Source organism: Dasypus novemcinctus, chromosome 10, assembly GCF_030445035.2.
Source record: "Dasypus novemcinctus isolate mDasNov1 chromosome 10, mDasNov1.1.hap2, whole genome shotgun sequence".
NCBI classification, from domain to species: domain Eukaryota; kingdom Metazoa; phylum Chordata; class Mammalia; order Cingulata; family Dasypodidae; genus Dasypus; species Dasypus novemcinctus.
In genome coordinates this window covers 125,881,685-125,903,072 of record NC_080682.1, presented here as the reverse complement: position 1 = coordinate 125,903,072, position 21,388 = coordinate 125,881,685, and positions in this window count along the sequence as shown.

Genomic DNA, 21,388 nt, shown 5'->3' with positions numbered 1-21,388 from the left:
TTTTCATTCACTTAACAGTATTTATCAAAGGGCAGAAGTTTTTAATTTTGATGTTCAATTTGAACATTTTTCTTATACAGATCATATTTTCATGATTTCATGCTTTCACTGGCATACCTAAGAAATCTTTGCCTATCCCATGGCCACGAATTTTTCCACTTTTATTTCATTTTAGACATTTTTTAACTTTATAGTTTACATTTAGATATCTGATGCAGTTTGAGTACATTTTTGAATATTATGTGAAGTATATGTATAGAAGTTCATTTTTTGCATATTGATATTCAATATCCCTACAATGTTTGTTGAAAAAGGATATTCTCCACTGAATTTCGTTTGTACCTTTGTCAGCTGAAGGCATAGCCTGAAAAAACCTCCCCAGAGAGTTGTAAATAAAAGGAATAACCCTAGTTACTTAGAACCTTGGAGGTATGTAGAGACTGGAGAAGGACACCACAAATGCTGAATCAAAGAAGAAAAGTATCGGATAGGAAACTTTCATCCCAGACACACATGTCCACTTCCCTGCCATCACTAAATCCCATGAAGCTTGGGATTTGCTCAGAGGTAGTGCCCTGGTCTCTCCCACCTCCCAGCAGGGACACAGAGTATAGAGCCATTAACAGCAGAGAGTTAGAACCTCCCACATATGCAGGCTTAGAGACCCAAGTTCACAGTGACCCAGGGCATAACACAAGCTGCTGAGAAGTGCTGCATACCAAAGGGCCCTGACTGAGGGAGGGAGAGAGAGAGAGAGGGGCACCAAGTAGAATGAGGGTTTGCAAGTGGTGGACTCTCTCAGTCCAGTTTCCGTTGGCTGAATAATCTAAACACAAAATAGACCTTGCTGGGGAGACCCACCTTTCTGGTCTGATCCCATCTGGCTCCAGATGGTAGAATACTATAACAGTGAAGAAACTGGAAGCAGAGAAGTCTCATAGAGAAGGAAGTTTGGGGGAGGGAGGAAACTAAACTTCTGTAATACAAGAAAGTCCCAGAACTGAAAACTGTAAGGAAAACAGGGCACTGAGTGAGGGAGAATATTCAAACTGGGGAGAAAATTCTGCACAGAAACAAACAGAACAGATCAAGATTTCCAGAGAAGGAAGAGAGGAAGGTAACCTTTCCCCAGGAGGTGAAACAATTACACAAAAATCACAATCCTAAAAATTGTACAACCTATCTAGGGCAAGAATCAGATGAAGAAGGCTACCTGATCAATTACAAACAGTATATTCTAAAGGTCAACAATAAGTTGGACCTACCATCAAAGAAGTCAATTAATGAAAACCCCCTAAACAAGGAGAAACTTGATGAAGGTTAACTCATCAAGATAATCAGATGCCTAGACATCACCAAAAATTACAGTCATACTAAGAAATAGGAAGATATGACTCACTCATGGGAACAAATTAAAACTTCAAAGAAGATACAGAATTTGGGATAACTAATCAAAGAGGTTAAAACAAATCTCTTAAATCAATTTGAGGAAATGAAGGAAAACATACATAAAGAGATAAAGGATATTAAGAAGAAAATGGGTGAGCATAAATAAAATTTTGAAAGTATAAAAGGAAAGATAACAGAAATTATAAGCATTAAAGACACAATAGTAGATAGTAAAAATACATTATTGGGAAATCAGATAATAAAACAACCAGCAAGATGTCAGTGGAGTAAGGAGTGCCTAGAGTCAGCTCCTGCTACAGAGCAGGTAGTAAACACCCAGAGTTCTCTGGAGCTAGCTGAAGCACCTGTTTGGGGACTCCAGGAGACCAGAAGAGCATCCTGTAACATCCTTGAAGGAATGGAAGGAGTAGACTGCCTATCTGCAGAGAAGACTCATAAGTAGGGGCTCCATGGCCCAGAGGCTGGTACCCATCCTCCACTGGAGGCACAAGCCACCTCGGAAGCTGTTCCATGGCTAGAATTGAAAACTCTACTTCCCTAAAATAGGGGAGGAAGAGACAATTGGGAACCAACTTCAGCTACTGATAAGTAAATTCAGCAGGCTAAAGTATAATCCTGAGAAGTGTTAAAGTTTGAGCTTGTCCAAGTCAAAAAGGGGCCATGAGCTGCCATCTTAACTCCATGACTGGCACGAGAGGAACTGGGGCAGATTGAAAATCCCAGTGCTGTAGGGACCAGCTTCTTTCCATCCAGGTCAGATTGTAGTTCTAGCCTAAAGCCCCAGTGCCACCTCCAGCAGGGAGGAAGCTGTGGGGACCAGCGCCAGCCTCTCTGGGATATTACCAGCCAAGCCACAGAGGACAGTGATTATCCTACTCTAGCGGCAGGAGCCACCCCAGAACTTATTCTGTGACTAGAATCAGAAGCTCCATTTCCCAAAAACAGGGGAGGAGGAGATGGTTGGCTGCTGATTTTGGCTCCTGATTGGTAGATTCAGCTGGCTAAGATATAACTCTGGGAACAGCTAGGGTGTGAATCTGTCCAAAATGGAAAGATGCCAGTGGCTGCCATTTTGATTCTGTCCCCCTCCCCCCCCAGCCTGAGAGGAAGCAGGAACAAAAAACACAATGATGGTAGATGGTAGGAGCCAGTTTCTTTCACCCAGATCAGCCTGCAGCCCTAACATAAGCTTCAGCCCCACCTCTGGCAGGGAGGAGGCAGGCAGGTACTGCACCAGCCTATCCAGGTAATGGCAGATACATTTGGCTGGCACAGACTGAAAATCGGAAGTCTACCAGGGCAACTGTGGTCATCTTGGACCCACACTTCATAGATTGCTACCCCCACCTGCAGCTCCATCCCTGCCCCAGGCAGGGAACAAAGGGGTGTGAAGCTTCATTAATCTCTCTGGGTAATTACATCTAGGCCTGCATGACTTGGATTATTCCCAGACCTGTGATTCTGTCTCTACCCCTGGCAAAGGAGAAAGTTGGGAGAAGCTTCATTGGCCCCTGGAACAATGAGGGCAGCTTAAGCCTCTATAGCTTATAGCACCAATTACAACCTTGGCTCCTATTGCACAACTAGCAAGGGAGAAAGACCAGGAAGCCCTAAATTAAAGAGAAAATCTGCACCCAGAAAAATACTCTAGTAAGACAGATTACAAGACACCAACAAAAAGTTACAATACAAACCAAGAAGCAGAAAGCTATGACCCAGTTAATGGAACAAGATAAGCCTTCAGATGACAAAAAGAAGTTGAAAAAGGTAATCATATGTTCAAACAAATCTCTGTAATAAATTCAATGAGATGGCTAAAGAGATTAAGGATATTAAGAAGACATTGGATGAGCACAAAGAAGAATTTGAAAGCATACATAAAAAACCAGCAGATCTTATGGGAAAGAAAGTACAATAAATGAAACTAAAACATTGGAATCATATAATCGTATAATAGCAGATTTGAGGAGGCAGAAGAAAGGATTGGTGAACTTGAAGCAATGGCCTCTGAAAGTGAACATACAAAAGAAGAGATGAAGAAAAGAAGGGAAAAAATTGAACAAGGTCTCAGGGAACTAAATGACAGCAAAAGTCAGGCAAACATACATTTCATGGTTGTCCAGAAGGAGAAGAGAGGAGAAATGGGGCACAAGGAATAGTTCAAGAAATAAAGGTAAAAATTTCCCAATCCTATTTAAGGACATAGATACCCATGTCTAAGAAGCACAATGATTTGCATCCAAAAATATCCAAATAGACCAACTTTGAGACACATACTCATCAGAAAGTCAAATGCCAAAGACAAAGAGAGAATTATGAGAACAGCAAGAGAAAAGCAATGCAGAACATATAAACGACACCAAATAAGATTAAGGGCTGATTTCTTACCAGAAACCATGGAGGCAAGAAGACAGTGGTCTGATATATTTAAGATACTACAAGAGAAAAACTTCCAGCCAAGAATCTTATATCTCTTTGTCTTTCAAAATGAGGGTGAGATTAGAATATTCACAGATAAACAGAAACTGAGATAATTTCTAAACAAGAGACTAGATTTTCAGGAAATACTAAAGGATGTGCTAGAGTCTGAAGAGAAAAGATAGGAGAGAGAGGCTTGGAAGAGAGTCTAGAAATGAAGATTATATCAATAAAAGTAACTAAAAGTGTCAAAAGAGTGGTGAAAATAAAATATGACAGATAAAACTCAAATAGCCAGGAATAAACTGAACTAATGATGTAAAGCACTTGTATTCAGAAAACTGCAACTCAATGTCAAAAGAAATTTAAAAAGGCCTAAATAACTAGAAGAACATTCTATGCTAATGGATTGGAAAACTAAATATCATTAAGATATTAATTCTACTCAAATTGATATACAGATTCAATGCAATCCCAATAAAAATTCTACCAGCATTTAAAAAAATGTATTTGAGAACACCATCATCAAATTTATTTGGAATAGTAAGGGGTCTTGAATAGCCAGAAACATCATAAAAAGGAAAAGTGAACCCTCCTCTCAAGACTTTAAATCATTTTACCTAGCTATAGTGGCAAAAACAGCATGGTAATGGCATAAATACAGATACATATACCAATGGAACTAAACTGATGGTTCAGAAATAGACTCTCACATGTACAATCAAGTGATTTTTGACTAGCCTATCAAACCCACACAGCTCGGGCACAACAGTCCATTCAAAAAATGGTACTGAAAGAATTGAATATCCATAGCTGAAAGAAAGAAAGAGGGCCCCTATTTCACACCTTATCTTAAAACTAACTCAAAATGGATCAAAAACCTAAAAATAACAGCAGGAACCATAAAATTTCTAGAATAAATTGTAGGAAAATATCTTCAAGACCTGGTGGTAGGTGGTGGGTTCTTAAAGGAGATACGAGGAGGACTGAGATGGACTACTGACATTAATGTATGTAGAAGTTTTAATTAGCTTTACTGCAAAAGTGTGGAAATGTATAGAGTGGATGGTAACACATAGTGAGTAACAGCTAGTTTATAAATGGGGATGTGACTGAAAATGGTAGTCTAGGTATGTAAATGCCAGTTGACAAAATGCTAGAGAATAACCTAGGACCTGAATAGCACAGTAAAGGAAGAGGTGGGTGAGAGTTATGGCTGATGGTACAGATGCAAGAGTGTCCTTTGTGAGCTAGAGCAAATATACATCACTACAGCAGGCTGTTGGGAATGTGGAGAAGCATGAGAAAAATACAGCTGGAGTGACCTATGGACTGTGGTTACCAATAATAATATAATATTCTTGCATCTATGTAAAAGATGTACTGTGTTGATTTGAAGCAGTATGGAAAATGTGAGCCAAGTGTACACTATGGACATGGTAACAATCAGATTATATTATCTGTAGCAAATGTTCCACCACAATGCACTGTGTTGATGGAGGGGTGTTGTTTGGGAATTCTGCACATATGCATGATTGTTTTATAAGTTTACAACTTCTATCATAAAAAATATATTTAAAAAATAATAATAGGGTAGATTGGGGGAAAAACACACCAAATATAAGGACTATGATTAGTAGTAAAATTTTTACAATATTCTTTCATAATTTGTAGCAAATGCCTCATGACAATGCAAGGTGTTGGTGGAGGGTTGATGTATGGGACCTCTGTAAGATGTTATGCATATTTCCTTTGTAAATTCACAACTTTTACTATACACTTAATTTTTTATGTATGTACTGATATCAATGATATAAAATTGATAATTTTAGGGTTTGGGGGGAAAATACTTTGGTTAGTAGCAATATTTTGACAATGTTCTTTAATCATTAGTTAAAATGGTTTAACAACAATACAAATTATTGGTGGGAGGACGGGTATGGGAGTCCAGTATGATGTTATATATGTTTGTTTTGTAAGTTCACAATTATTATTATGCACTTACTGTTTCTGTATGTTTATATATGGGCGATATACTTCAATAAATTAGTTAAAAAAATACACTATTGGTATACAACAGCAGATTTGAACTGGCAGAACAAAAATCAGCAAACTGGGTGACAAGATAAGTGAAATAATACAGTCATAACAGAGAAAAGAATAGGAAAAAAAGTGGGCAGTATCTTAGGGAACTGAATGATGCATGAGAGGCACAAACATATAAATCATGGTTGTTCCAGAAAGAGAAAAGGAGGGAATAGTGGTAGAAAGAATATTTGAGGAAATAATGGCCCAAAATTTCTGAACTCATTTGAAAGACATGGAAGTAGATGTCAAAGAAGCTCAATGTACTCCAATCCAAATAAATTGCAATAGACCTACTCCAAGACACATTCTAATCAGAATGTCAAGTGCCAAAGATAAAGACAGAATTCTGAAAGGAGAAAGAGAAAAGCAATTTGTCACATACAAGGAATCCTCAATAAGACTAAGTGCCAATTTCTCATCTGAAAACAGGGAAGCTAGAAGGCAGTGATAAGATATATTTAAGGGACTAAAAAAGTAAAACTGCCAGCCAAAATTTTTTTCTGGCAAAATGTCTTTCAAAAATGAGTGAGAGTATAAAATATTCAAAGATAAACAGTGACTAAGAGTTTGTCAACAAAGGACTTACCCTCCATGAATTTCAAAGTGGAGTTCTGTAGGATGCAATGAAAAGACAGGAGAGAGTGGCTTGGAGGAATGTGAAGAAATGAGGATTATCAGTAAGGACAACAAAGGGTAAATGCAAACCCCAGTAGTACTATATCCTCAATATAAAACTCTACTCTTTAATTCTTACAAGAGTCAGAATACAATCGAACAAGAAAAAGTCTTATTTCTTGATAATGGACATGCAAAATATAAAGTGGAAAAGTAGGACAAAAATAACAGCAGAAAAAGAGGGTTAGGGGAATAGAGAATATGTATGCTATTGAAGCTAAGTCAGTAATTTTCAAATTACTAGGTTATAGGTGTAGGTTGTATAATATAAACCCCAGGGTAACCATGAAGAAAGTATTTAAAATATATACAGAAAGAAAAATGAGAAAAGTGATAAGTCAGATACATCACAAAAGATCAATTATACAATAAGGAAAAGAGAGATGAAGAAAAGATATGAAATTTAAAATCCAAAGGACAAAACGGCTGAAATAAATACTGCAATTACAGTAATAATGCTGAGTGTTAATGGGTTAATCTCCCTAATCAAAGACATCAATTGACAGAATGGATTTTTAAAAAATCATCCAACTATTATATATGTTGTTTATGAGATACTCACTTTAGACCCAAAGACACAAATATGTTGAAAGTGAAAGGTTGAGAAACATAATCCATGCAAATATTAACCAATAAATATTTGGGGCAGCTACAATAATTGCAGACAAAATATACTATATCAAAAGCTGTTGTAAGTGTCAAAAAAAAAGTTTCTACATATTAATAAAAGGGACAGTTCTCCAAGAAGAAAAACAATCATAAATATTTATGCAACTAACCATGGTGCCCCAAAATATATAGAAACAAACATTAACAGAACAGAAGGGAGAAATATACACCTCTACAATAATAGTTGGGGACTTCAATATAGCATTCTCATCAATAGATAGACCATCTAGACAGAAGATAGATAAAGAAATAGAGAACTGGAATAATATGATAAGTGAACTACACCTAACAGATATATATACAGAACATTGCATGCCCAAACTGCAAAATATACATTCTTCTCAAGTACACATGGACCATTCTCCAGAATAGATCACATTTTGTATCCAAAAAACCAAGTTTCCATAAATTAAATACAATATGGAAATTAAAGCATCTTCTCTAACCATATGGAATGAAGCTGGAAATCAATAACAGGTGAAGATTTGGAAAATCCACAAATATATAGAAGTAAAATAACATTCTCTTAAACAATTAGTGGGCCAAAGAAGAAATTGCAAGGAAAATCAGTAAATATCTTGAAAAAAAATGTAAATGAGAACACAACCTATCAACATTTATAGGATGTGGTGAAGGAGTGCTGAGATGGATGATTATAGCCTTAATTTTTTTATTATAAAAGAAGAAAGAGTTAAAGTAACAGACCTAACTACACACCTAGAGGAACTAGAAAAATGAATGTCAGCAAACTAACATGAAAGCAAGCAGAAGGAAAGAAATAAAAAATACTACAGTAGAAATAAATAAAACTGAGAAAGAATAGAGTGAATTACCAAAACCAAAATTAAATTATTTGAAAAGATCAATAAAATTGAGAGCCCATAGCAAGACTGACACAGAAAAACAAAGAGAAAACACAAATAAATGAAATCAGAAATGACAGGGGAACATTACTCCAGACCTAACAGAAATAAAAAGGATCATAAGAGGACACTGTGAATAACAGTGTGCCCACAAATTAGACAACATAGATGAAATGGACAAGTTCCTTGAAACACACCCTCTATCTACACAGGCTCTAGAAGAACTAGATGACCTAGACAGACAACTTGTAAGTAAAGAGATGAATCTATCATCAATAATCTCTGCCAAAAGAAAAGTCCAAGAACAGAGGATCTTCAAGTGAATTCTACCTATCACTTCCAGAAGAATTAATACAAATCCTGCTCAAAGCTTCTAAAAAAGTTGAAAGGGTCCACTGACATGGCACTGAACTTCAGAGTCATCTGCCATGATCATAGAACCTGTGGGTCTCCATAGCCCTCAGGAAAAACAGTACCTGGGCTGTCACTGGGGTTCTGCTGAGGCGTGCATAAGTGTGACCCCTCTGGTGACCTCCCGAGTCTTTTTTGAAGACTCTTAGCCATATAAACTTATTGTCTACTTTGGGCCCTACTTTCAAATTTGTGTTCCTGAGTATGATGAAATTGGACTCAGACGTGACCTTTCTACACATGTCTCTTCTGTCACTTTTACTGAACCTGTGGTTGGCGCTAGAGTTGGGGTATACTCAGGAGACTTGAATCTTTGGACTTTCCATGTGCCAGCTGGGCCCTAAGCCTCAGCAGAGTGGCAACTCCCACCCTCTGGTTCATTGGACTTACCCAGGTCAGCTAACAGGGAGGTGAAGATGGTCAACCACCACACCTGGGAACTGAGAGAGTCTACAACTGCAAGCAGTAGAATTGCATCCATCATCCATGTGGAATCTAAGCCCCCCTCTCAATGTAGAGATGGAGTGAACATCACCATCCCAGAGTCCACAGGATGGAGGAATAAAATATGGATTAGAGTAAATTTATTGATATTCTACTATGGAACTATTGTGACTAGTAATGGAAGTACTCGTAGCATTGATGTGGAGAAAGTGGCCACGGTAGTTGCTTAGGGCAGGGAGAGGGAAGAACAGATGTGATGTGGGGACATTTTTTGGACTTGGAGTTGTCCTAAATGATATTGCAGGGACAGATGCTGGACATTATATAGCCTACCATAACCCACCAAATGTACTGGGGGAGAGTATAAACTACAATGTAAACTATTATCCATGTCGTGCAGCAGTGCTCCAAAATGTATTCACCAAATACAATGAATGTGCCACAATGATGAAAGAGGTTGTTGATGTGGGGGGAGTGTGGGGAGGGGGGGTGAGGTGTATATGGGAACTTCTTATATTTTTTAAATGTAAGATTTTTTGTGATCTATGTATCTTTAAAAAATAAATTAAAAAGTTGAAAAAAATTGATGGGGTTGGGGGGGGTGGGGAGTGGAGTATATGGAGACCTCTTATGTTTTTTAATGTAGTATTTCATGTGATCTATTAACTTTTTAAAATAATTTAAAAATTAAATTAAATTTTAAAAAATTGATAGGGAGGGAATAATATCTACCTCATTCTATGAGGCCAACATTATGTTAATACCAAAGCCAGATAAAGACAATACCAGAAAAGAAAATTACATATAAATTTCTATTAAATATAGACGCAAACATTTTCAACAAAATACTTACAAATCAAATCCAACACCACATATAAAAAATTTTACAACATAATTGAGTGGCTTTTATCCCAGGTATTCAAGGGTGGTTACACATAAGAAAATCAATTAATATAATATAACACGTTAAAATAAAGGGAAGAAAAACACATGATCATCTCAATTGATTCAGAAAAGTCATTTGTCAAAATTCAACATTCTTCCTTAGAAAAATATGAATGTGGGAAAATCCCTCAACATGATAAAGGGCATATATACAAAACCCAAAGTGAACATTATACTCAATGATGAAAGACTGAAAACTTTCCCTCTAAAACTGGCAACAAGAAAAGGATGCCTACTGTCACCATTGCTATTCAAATTTTTTTTTTTCCTGGAAGTTCTAGCCAGAACAATTAGGCAAGAAAAAGAAATACAAATGAAAAGTAAGATGTTAAACGTTCACTATTTGCAGATGACCTGATCCCACATGTAGAAAGTCCCCAAATCTACTACAAAGCTATTAGAGCTCATAAACAAAGCCAGCAAAGTGGTGGAGTACAAGATGAACAAGCAAAATCAGCAGTGTATCTACACTAGTAATGAGCAATATGTGGAGGAAATCAAGCAAAAATTCCATTTTCAAAGACAACTAAAAGAATTAAATACCTAGGAATAAATTTAAACAAGGAAGTAAAAGACTTTTACACAGAAAATTACAAAACTCTGCTGAAAGAAATCAAAGAAAACCTAAACAAATGAAAGGATGTTATGATGAATGAAATAAGTCACAAAAGGAAAAGAATCGCATGATCTCACTCCTATGAACTAATTACTATAAGGAAGCTCACAGTGTTAGAATCTAGAACATGGGATACCAGGCAATAGATAAGGCCTGCTACAAAATTTCTATGTAGGTAGATTGTAAACGTTTGGAAATGGATGGTGCTGATGGTCGCCCATTATTGTGAGTGTAACCAAAACACTGAATTATATAGTTCATGTGGTTAAAAGGGAAATTTTAGGCCATTTATGTTACTAGAATGAAAATTAAAAGATGAAACAGGACTGCATAAGACAGTGGACTCTATTTTAGATGAAGGGCTATAGTTAACACAAGCATAAGAAAGTTCTTTCATGAATTATAACAAATGTATGGCACTAATAAAAGGTGTTACTATTATGGGGGTATATGAAAGAATACTCCTAATATAAACTAAGACCTGTAGTTAATAGTATTATTTTAATGACTTTTCATCAACTGTAATAAAGGTAGCTACTGTTAAAATGGAAAGGAGAAATGAGTTTATATGGCTACGAGTTTCTAAAAAAGAGTCTGGAGGCTGGCAGAAGGTTTGCCCTCATGCACAACTGAGCAGAGTCAGAGAGACAGATAAAGCAGATACAACCCCCAGATATTGGTTCCTTTGAGGGCTAAAGAGACCCATGGGAGTTATGGTCATGGCCGATGGGGTTAACTACCAGGGCAGATGGCCCCTCTTTGGAAATGGTGTTTATGTGTGATGAATCTGGACTCAGATGGGATCTCCCTTCATAAGACTTTCATGCTAATGTGCTGGAGGTGCAGTTAATGTTGGGGTTTAAGATATATTTAGGGGATTTGAATCTCTGGACTGACAATGTGATAGCCAGATCCTGAGCCTCAACAGACTCCAGCAACTACAATCTGATTTATTGGACTTACCACACTCAGCTAAGATGGAGGTGAAGAAGGACAACCACCACACCATGGAGCCTAGAGTGATTACAACTGAAAATGGGAGGATTGCATCCAGCATCCAGGTGGAATCTGAGCCTCCTCTTGACATAAAGGTGCAATGGACACAACCAATCCAGTGTCCACATAGAAGAGGTGGCATTGGATTGGGAAAAGTGGACATAATGGACAAAGGGTATGGGGAAAGGCAGGAAGAGATGAGAGGTGGAGGCGTCTTCGGGACATGGAGCTGCCCTGGATGGTGCTTCAGAGGTAATCACCGGACATTGTAAATCCTCACAGGGCCTACATGATGGAATAGAGGAGAGTATGGGCCATGATGTGAACCAATGTATATGAGGTGCAGAGGTGCCCAAAGATGTACTTACCAAATCCAATGGATGTGTCATGATGATGGGAACGAGTGTTGTTGGGGGGGCGGAGAGGGGGGGTGGGGGGGGTGGGGTTGAATGGGACCTCACATATATATTTTTAATGTAATATTATTACAAAGTCAATAAAAAATAAAAAAATTAAAAAAAAAAATAATACAATTATGAGAATTGCTATCATCAGTTGTAATGAATGTTCCACAACAATGCGAGGTGTTTTTGGTAGTTTGGGCCATGGGAATCCTTTATTTTATTCATGATTGGTCTATAACCCACAGCTTCTCTCACTGAAATAAATTAATTAATTTATAATATATAAATGGGTTTATTTCTGGATTCTGTTATGTTGTTCCATTCATTATATATGATAGATAGATAGATGGATAGATGGATAGATGGATAGATGGACAGATAGACAGATAGATAGATACATAGATACATACATAGATACATAGATACATAGGATGGTAGTTAGAAGATGTTTCTACTTATGTGTTTTCCATGCTATTGAATTTTGGTAGACCTTAATGAGTCTTCAAGTTGGATGAGTATTTCTGCATTATTCAGCCTTATTTCAGCATCATTTCTCTTTCACAAATTTGCCATTCTATGTCCTTTGAATATCCTTATGGATTTCAGAATCAACTTGTCTGTTTTTACAAGAAATTCTCCTGGGATTTTGACAGGGACTGTATTTCATCTATAGATCAATTTGAGGAGAAGTGACATTTAACAATATGTTACTAGTATTGTCTTCCAATCCATTAACATCATTTATTTCTCCGTCTACTTAGGTCTACTGTAATTTCTCTCAAACAGTGTATTAAGTTTCCAGTCTACTGGTCTGCATATCTTGTGTCAGATTTAACCCTAAATATTTCATATTTTTTGATGCTCATGTAAATGGTATTTTGTTTTATTTCAACTCTTGATAGTTTATTGCTAAAGAAATGCAACTGAATTTGGAGGTTGATATTATATCAACCTTACTAAACTACTTACTAAGTCTAGTGTTTTTATCATAGACTCCAGAGGATTTTTACATTGGTGACAAAGGCAAATGCAGATAGAGTTTTTACTTCTTCATTTATAATCTGGATGTTTTAATTTAATTTCCTTTTCTTACCTTATTGCTCTGGTTAACACCTTCAATTGCCTGGAAGTTGACTATAAGTGTAGAAAACAGACACTTACTCTGTTCCTGATATAGAGGAAATCATTCAATATTTCATGAATAAACATACTAATAACATACTGAATGCTTTTCATGGATGACTGTATCAATCAAAGGAAGTTCTAGTTATGTATTGCTGTGTAAAAAATAATAGCAAACTTCATGGGTTAAGACAGAGACATTTAATATTTCACAGTTCCTGTGGATGAAATGGGTGATTCTGGCTCGTTCTCTCATGAGACTGCAGTCAAGCTGTTCACTAGGACTGAGGCATTTTATATTATATTTACATAATGATATAATTTAACATATTCTTTAGTAATACATTTTAAATGTTGTTTAATATTTTTCTTCTAAAGATTTGTCATAATATACTTATTCCTGTTGAAAATTTTTAAGTTGTTTTTAATTTTAGTGGTTATGAATGGCAATGAAAGAGGTATTTTTGCTTACTTTCTGTCCCTTCATATGTAATTTTAAAGGAGGAAATATTGGATCAAAAATTGAATGTTTTATAAATTTTAGATACTCAGTAACAAAGTGGTTCACAGAATGTTTACTCTGATGTATACTCTTATGATCAAATGTCGCCTCATCCTAAAAATAGTGTTAACTACAATATTTTAAATAATGAAAGGAATCTTCAGGATGGTATTTTATGTAACTGACACGTATCTTAATTTTTTTTACTAATGAAATTCAAAGTTATTTAGAGTTAATGGGAAAACATTCTACTTTCTTGTGATGGTCCAGTCCTTAACTGGACTCTGAAATTTAATAAAAATTGTATTGTTCATATTTTCCTTAGATTCTATATGAACTTACCCTCTAACTTACATTTGGGTGATTTTTCCCAAGATTCCCTCATTTTACTAAGAAGGATGTTAGAACCCAGAAAAAGTAAGTAAGGCACTCAAGGTGGTGCTGAGTGTTAGTTAGAAGACTTTTAAATTCCTGAAGGCTGTGCACATATCCAAAGACCTGGACTACGTGCTTTGTATTTTTCATTCTATATTGGAAGACAAATGTAAATAAAACCTAAAAACAGGAAAAAATCCTTCACTTACATGTTAAGTTACAGCCACTTAGTTCTTTTTTACTTTAAATTTAATATTATTGTATTTGTTTATATTTGAAATAATAATGGTATATAACTGGGGGTATCTATCATTGATAGGTTAAATAAAATGCTTGTAACCAAAGCTTTTATAACTCATTCCTACACTACCATTTTACTGTTGCATTTTTTTGTTGTTGTTATAATCATATTTGAATGGCAACTACACAGCATTGGATAGCATAAGAAAAATTAATTCAAATGTAAGGTGTCTGAAAGTATTAATAGGGGAGTCCTAGCTTACAGACATTGTTCTTATCCATGGAGAAACAATGATAAATGTGATATAGCCAGTTTATTTTCCAGTGGAAAAGCAAAAATAAAACAACCAATAAGGTATACAGTTCTTGTTTTGCTATAGAGATAGATACAGCCTATCCCTCCTGCTGATTACAACTGAAAACTTAAACACTAAATACTGAAAACAATTACCTGAGACCTGAGAACTCTGAAAATTAACAAAGATAGGCAGAGTATGGAGGGGAGACAGAAGCAACTAATACATGGCTATTTCCCTCTTTTGTTTTTCTCTTGTAGCTTTGTCCTATTTAGGCAAAAATGATAATACTTTCTGGTATGGATGGTAAAGGGGCCTATATGTTTGAAAGATTTCTACATTTTATATGCAGTGTTGCAATATTAACTCTAAGTAGACTGTGGATGATAAGGAATGTGTATTGTAAGCTAAAGACAATCCCTAATTAAATAATACTAATAGATACAGTCAAAAAGTCAAAAGCCAAATTAAAGAGGAATCTTAAAAATATCCAAATAATCCAAAAGAGGATAGGAGTGGGGCAACAGAGGTACAACAACAAACAGAAAAAAAATGTTAGACCTAATCCAACTATAATCAACAATTATATTAATTGAAATGGCTTAAATACACAATTAAATTGAAGTGATTGACAGAATGGATATAAAACAAGAATATACTATATACTCTATGCTATCTAAAAGAGACCTGCTTTAAACATAAAAATACGGATAATTTTTTCCCTCACCTCAATTGTTTTATTTCAAATTTTTAAAAACAATCCTATATAACACACAGGTTCCCATACTCACCCCACCATCAACATCTCACATTGCTGAAATATAGATACTTTTATCAAGGCGATTTTGTGCAGGAAAGGATTGTCTTTGCTACAAATGGTACTGGGTCAATGGGATATCTATACAGAAAATATTGAATATCAATTCTTAACTCATATCATACATATAAAATTAACTCAATGAATCATACAGATAAAAGTAAAATTTTAAATTATAAAATCTCTACCATGAAAAGTAAGAGAAAATATTCTTCCCTTTAAGTTAAGCAGTGCTTTTTGGAAAAAACTAAAATATTTAACTTTTACTCTTTAAAAAAGAGTTTCTTAAAAATTTAAGAACACTTACCAAATGACCCAATCATTCCATTCCTAGGTATTTACCTAGAGGAATGAGAGCTCTTGTCCCCATAAAGATACAATGTTTATAACATAAAGACATGAATGTTTATAACACTTTTATTGTAATAGCTCCCAAGTTAAAACAACCCAAATATTCATCATTTAATGAATGGGAAAACCAACTGTGGTGTGTCCATGCACAACCAAACACTACTAAATGACTAACATGTCGTAAAGTATTGATGTTTGCAATAACAAAGTAATTTTTCTTGAAGAATATGAAATACATGAATCCGTTTATATGATATTCTAAAAAATTCTAAATTAATCTATAGGGACAGAAGAACTAGAAGTGGAGCTGGGAGGAAGTAGGGATGGTTATAATAGGGCACGAGAAAAAAATGGAGGATGAGAAAAATATTTACTACCTCCTTGAATCTGCTTTCAATAAAGTTGCCTGCATGCTCTAGGCCCTACTGTTCAAGAATTCTTGCATGACCCTAGTCTGTTAATCAATCCCAGGGAATTCAGTTATAGGACTTTTCTTCGAGTCATCATGTGAGGAGACCGTCTCTTTGGGAGGATATCCTGTGAAAATAATGGCAGCTGAAAGCACTGGGGATGCCCCGAGGAGCCGGAACCTGGACGTACTAGAGCAAGCAGAGCTTTGACGTGAATCCCGCTGACTTTGTTTCAACCCAGCTTAGTCTACCTCAGAATTTCGAATTTTCCTTCCTCGACCTATCAGTTTTCCTATCTTGCTAAAAGATTTTGGATTTTCTCTCTTTTTCTCTCTCTGTTACCTTACTCATGAAAAATGTCTTTAAATGTCAGAATTTGAGATTGATATCAGGAGTGAAAGAAGAAACAAGTCCAATCCTATAATCAAGTCAAAACCCTTAAAATTGCATACATTCAAGTGTGAGATTAATAAAAATTGTAATATAGATTTTTTCCAGAGTTGCATAGTAAGGCATATTTGTACTTGGTTTTCAGCTAGAAAATTAAGCAAAATCTCCTTCAAACCTGATTGCCATATTACAACTAAAAGATACTTTTTTTTCAAAGGTTAAACTCATGTGTACCATTTGGTTGAAACCAGGAAGTAGGAAAGTAACAGAAATTTATACTAAATGAAAAAGTAGCACATTTAAGTTTAACAGAAGAAATTCAGCTTAGCAGATAATTATCTTGGTGTTTGCTTGGGAGCATCTTTCCTTCTCAGAGAAAAACATTATGGGTTGCTATCCAGCTTCAGATAGTAATATAATGTAATGGAAATACTGATATGAGTCATAAAAACTAGATTTGCAGACAGATATTCCTTTCTTTATGCTGAGACCTGCTAATTCAACCACTCAAAGGTACAATCAGGTAGAGCAAATGACTAAAATGGGCTAGGTGAAAACAAACAACAATGCAAGACAAAGACAGCTAGAACTCACACTCAATTTCAGAACAGGGAAAAAGGCAGTAGTTGAATTGAAACAAACGTCAGAGATCATGCCCTTTTAGAGACAAGAAATTGCTACTCTTGTCTAATGATTATCAAATGACAATTTGCCAAATTTTCAAAGAGAATGCAGAAATCTAGATTTTTGTTTCATTACCCAGTTTATAAATGTTTGCAAGTTTATTTTGAAAAATCCTTTGCTGAACTTCCATTAGAGCTACAAAAATATAACTGATAGCTGATTAGGCTGTAAAAAAAAGCCATTAAACTGAATAAAGTAGAGGAGGTAGCCATTTTCAAGCAGAGGAAACAGCATAAATCTTTGATTCTTCAGAAAAAGAAATTTTCAAAAGGTGCCCTCCAATCACCCTAATTTTCTGCCTTTGAAACACTTCTCAACTGGGACACAGTAACCTACACTCCAAGATAATTATGGTGATCCACTGAGCTGAGGATGCAGGAGTCACAGATCATGGAAGCTGAAGCAGCAGGAATTGGCAGCTGCAGATGAGAGCCCACAAGACTGTTGGGGCTTTCCAGCAAGTTCTCGGAAGGGAGATGGGTACACCTGTCTAGGTAGAGACTATGCAAAGCTTATCCAAACATGTATGTTACACAGTTGATAAAGAAACAAAACATTCATGTCAAGCAGTATTTGAGACCCTGGTGGTCTGGCCCAGTCAAAGTGAAGAGATATACTTGCACCTTTTTATCACATTTGACATGCAGCTGAAAAACCAGAAAGTCTATACCATAGGAATAAGGACCATGTCTTAAGGAAAGACTAACTCTATACCTACACAAGCAATGCTTCAAAACAATATCTGACAAGATCAACAGGGGTGAAAGAGTTTGGAGGTTGATCCCAACAATTTATAGGGACTTGGGAAACACATTGTTTTTCTTTCAACAAATCCACCCTAACAAAATATGAAATCAAGCTTAAACAAATTCCAGAGGGCAAGCCTGTAAATGGATGATCTACTAGAAGAAAATATATACTCCTAAAAGGAAATTAACAGCAATGTTCAATACATAATAAAAATTACTAGCTATGTCAATAAACAAGAAAACAGATCTTGTAAAACCAACAAAAACAAACAGGCAAACAAAACAGTCAATGGAAATTGACCCCAAAATGCCTGACCCCATATCACTCAATAGAGATTGAAATAATTAACCATAGCTTCTAAACTTAAAGTAGCTATTAGAACCATTTTTAGAGAACTAGAGTAACACATGTTTAAAGAAGTGAAGGGAAATGTCATTGTAATGAATGAGCATATAGGAAATCTCAGCAGACAAAAAGGAACATAAAAAGAACCAATGATAAGTCTAGTTCTAAAAATTACAGTAAATGAAAATTAAAAATATTAGTGCAATTAACAGCATATTAGAGACAAAAGGGAAAAGGAGAAACAGTAAATTCAAAGGTAAATCAATAGAAATGATCAAAAATAGTCCCATGGACCTGTGTGACATTGTCAAACGTTCTAACACACACATACAGTGTTTCTCTCTGTATATAGTTTACATATATACATAAAACTATATATATAAAAGCTATACATACATATATACATACACTGTTTCAGTAAGAGAAGCAAATGTGAAGGGAACGGAATCAGATTTTAATAAATAATGATTCCAAACTTCACAAGTTTGATGAAAAATTTCGAGTTACAGAGCCCAAGACCCTTAGCAAAACATAAGGCAGATACATACAAAGAAAATCAATCCAAGACTCTTACAAAACCTAACCCAGATACATACAAAGAAAATTAATCTCAGAAATAAAATGCTAAAAAACATACATAAAAACAAAATCTATATGTTTTTCCCGTGTATCTCCATATTCCTACAAATGGGAAGAAATACAACTAATGTATATATTATAGTTAACAGTAATATTGTAATACTTTTACAACAATGGAAAAGAAGGGAATATGTCGATGCTAAAGGTCATAAATGTGGGGGGACATTTAAGGGGTTTTAGTACTTTTCCTTTTGGATTAATGTAAACTTCTGAAATGGACTGAGCCAATGACAGCACAACTCTGTGACAAAATTGAAAGCAACTGAGTGTACACTTTGGATGGATTGAACAAGACAGAGAACCCCGAGGGAGATGAATGATGGACTGTGGTTGACAGTACATATACGAGAACTTTCTCTCATGAACTATAACAAATATACAAAACTAATACACGGTGTTGATAATAGGATGGTTTCTGGGGAAAATATACCAAATATAAGCTATGGATGTCCTTTCCTCATTTATAACAAATGTGTCTATATACATATATATATAGTGTTCCAATGTAAGGTGTTGGTGGTGGAGTGATGTATGGGAATCCTATATCGTATACATGATTTTTCATTAACTCAGAACTTCTAAAAAAAACAGTAAGCATTTCAGATAATTGAAATAAATATATGGTTTTGTACTTAAAAAAAAAGGTGCTTGAGTGTCCAAGTGCCCATCATTCAACATAATAATTAAAAGCCAGCATAAATGCATTGATTTCTAATGTTACTTTTTTCTCTCTTTATTAATGTTATATTGAAAAAATATAAGATCCCCATATACTCCCCACCCCCCTCACCCACATCAACAACCTCTTTCATCATCGTGGCACATTCATTGCATTTGGTGAATACATTTTGGAGTACTGCTGCACCACATGGATAATGGTTTACATTGTAGTTTACACTCTCCCCCAGTCTACCCAGTGGGCCATGGCAGGACATACAATATCTAGCTTCTGTCCCTGCAGTACCACCCAGGACAACTCCAAGTCCTGAAAATGCCCCCACATCACATCTCTTCTTCCCACTCCCCACCCTCAGCAGCTACCGTGGCCACTTTCTCCACATCAATGCTACAATTTCTCCCATTACTAATCACAATAGTTCCATAATAGAATATCAGTAAGTCTCCTCTAATCCATACTTTATTACTCCATCCTGTGGACCCAGGGATGATTATGACCACTCCACCTCTATATCGAGTGGGGGTTTAGACTCCACATGGATGATGGATGCAATTCTCCTGCTTGCAGTTGTTGACAATCTTGGCTCCCTGGTTTGGTGGTTGACCTTCTTCACCTCCCTGTTAGCTGACCTGGGTAAGTCCAATAAACCAGAGGGTAGGAGTTGCAAGTCGGCTGAAACTCAGAACATCACTGTCACATGGACAGTCCAGAGATTCAGGTCTCCTGAGTCTATACCAACCCCAACACCAACCACAGGTCTGGTAAAAGTAACAGAAGAGGCATGTGTAGAAAGGTCACATATGAGTCCAAGTCCATTACACTCAGGAACACAAACTCCAAAGTAGGGCCAACTGACATGGCACTGAACTCCAGAGTCATCTACCATGACCATAGAACCTGTGGGTCTCTGTAGCCCTCAGAAGAACCAGTACCTGGGCTTATATCAACTCTGGCTGTCTCTGGGACCCTGCTGAGGTGTGCATAAGCACAACCCCTCTGATACCTCCCGACTCTTTTTTGGAGACTCATAGCCATGTAAACTCATTTGTCCTTTCCATTTCTCCATTTTATTCAAAGTCAAAAAGTAGTTTTTAACAGATGATATTACATGTAGGCTGAGATATTCTGCTGGTCTGAGTTGATCCTTTTATTCAAGGTCTTTTTCTAGTTACATCATCTGCTGGTGCTTGGTAGTAATCCCTCGGCACCAGGGAGGCTAATCTCTGGGAGTCATGTCTTACACTGGGGGGAAGGTAATGCATTTACATGCTGAGTTTGGCTTAGAGAGTGGCCACATTTGAGCAACATGGAGGCTCTCAGGAAGTAACTCTTAGGCACCTTGCAACTCTAGGCTTAGTTCATATTTCAGGCACACAGGCTAACAAGCATAGTCATCAGTATCAAGGGCTCATTGTTGGACCATCCTTCTTTATTGGTCTTTGCCATTGCACTTGGGGGATTGTTGCTGTTCCATTGGGGAATGTGATAGATTAACTCCTTCCTTTTGATTACATTTGGCTTATCTATAACTCTTTAAGTGTACTTAATCTTCTGTTTCCATTCTTTCCTTTTTATTGATTTCAGTGTTTAAGTTGATGAATTTTCCTCTGCTTTGACTGTATCCTATAGGATATTTTTTGTTTAATATAGTTTTATTTATTTTTAAAAGATACATATATCACACATAATGTTCCCTTAGGAGATTCCCATATGCCCCACTCCCCACAACCCACAATGTTCCCACATCAACAACTTCTTTCTTTAGTGTGGTACATTCATTGCATTTGATAAATACATTTTGAAGCACTGCAACACAGCCTAGACTATAGTTCACATTGTAGTTTACACT